The following is a 1702-nucleotide window of genomic DNA, read 5'->3' as shown; positions in this document are numbered from 1 at the left end:
ATGAGGTGCTCCGAGCTCCCATCCATTCCCATTTCACTCCCATTGGGGAGTGCTGGCGCCTGGTTCATAAAACATTGGCTTTCCAGACAGGCTTTGCAAAAGAAATGAGATGTTGGTGATGGTACAGAGAGCTCAGGAAGTTCCAGGGTGCATTCCCTGGAGCAAAGGGTGCTCACAATCCTTGCTTGTGGCCATGGAGAGCCTGCGGTGGGGCAGGCATTGCCCAACAGCTCCCACTCCGTGAGACCCAAAATGCTGGACACCTGTGTGCTCTGAGCTGCTGCTCTGTGTTCCCCATGCTCTTCCTACTCCTTGTTGGGTTCCACATGGTCCCAACCCAGCTGTGCCAGGTGTGAGAGCACACAGCTGGGATGTGTGGCCTGGCTCCCTGTGGGAGTGTGTTCAGCTCCCTGGGTAGCAGGCAGGTGGGAAGAAGCCCAGTGGGCTGGGGGCTGCAGGAATTCGTGTGCCTGGTGCTGCTGATGGGCTCAGTCCCAGCACTGTCCATCAGCTCCAGTCATGGGGAGGGCTGTGGGAATGTGCTTTGCCTGTGCCACTGTGTGTGCTTTCTCCACAGTCACTAATAAATCCATGCTGGCTTTTCCTGGAAGGTCACCCAGCCAGTTTGCTGCAAGGCCAGAGATCACTATGGGGCATCACCACGTGGTTTGGATTTTTCCCTTTTCCCTTCTCACCAGGACGGCAGCCTGGGGTTTCTCTAACCACAGCTCAAAAGCTGCTGCTCCAGTGTGGTGTTTTCTCCCAGGGAGACGGTTTAGGTTTCACAGGCCCCTCCTGATGGGAATTTGAGCAGGCACTAAAACTAGGGCTCCTTGTGTGCCGTTGTTATCGGCGTTATCCGCTCCGTGGGGAGCAGGAGCCGGTGCTGGGGCGGCGGGAGCCCCCGGGATCTGCTCCAGGCAGCCCCCTCCTCCCCGGCTGAGTCACCAGCGGGCCCAGCACGTTTGCTGCTGGGGTGACGGCAGCTGTGAGTCCCAAAAAAAACCCCCAGCACTGATGCTTTAATGACAGGCGGATAACACAGCCCCGGGAAGACTCATTCCGTGCATACCTCAGTGCTGTGACTAAGCCTGCTGGGCTGGAGCAGCCGCAGCCTCCCCGCGTCACCCCGGCCCTGGTGTCACCAATTCTGCAGGTCCCACCATCCCAAAGTGCCCATCTCCAGCCTTGTTCCATATTTAATGTTCCATGTCCACCTGAGTCTGTAATTAAGGATCTGCATCCCCCAGCTGTGAGTCTGGGGTGCAGCGAGGGCTGGTGTTCCCCAGCCACAGCAGCGGCCCCCCAAAACCAACCCTGGCTGATCCCAGGGTGGTTCCAGTGCCCTCGGCCCCTTTACTGCCTTTGGGTGCAAGTCCCATGAAGGGCTGGGTAAAAGAAAGGCAGTTTGGCTGTTTAATGTTAAAAGACAAGTGGGAAAAACATTCCCAAAGGTTTTACAGCTTACTGTGCCCTTTCCCTCAGCATCCCCAGTCTCAATTTCTAGACTTTAATCTTCAACACGTCGTTTATTACTGCTGCTTTTCTTTAAATAGTAATATTTGCTAGGAAATGCAGTGGCTGCATCCCTACGGCCGCTGCTGGGCGTTCATCTCCTCTCTCCTGGTGAGGAGCTGATGGATATAGATCCAGGCAGCTGTGTGACCTTTACAGCCTCACTCCGAGTCCTGGGACGCGGATG

Source organism: Vidua macroura, chromosome 20 (assembly GCF_024509145.1).
Source record: "Vidua macroura isolate BioBank_ID:100142 chromosome 20, ASM2450914v1, whole genome shotgun sequence".
NCBI classification, from domain to species: Eukaryota; Metazoa; Chordata; class Aves; order Passeriformes; family Viduidae; genus Vidua; species Vidua macroura.
This window is presented reverse-complemented; position numbering follows the sequence as displayed.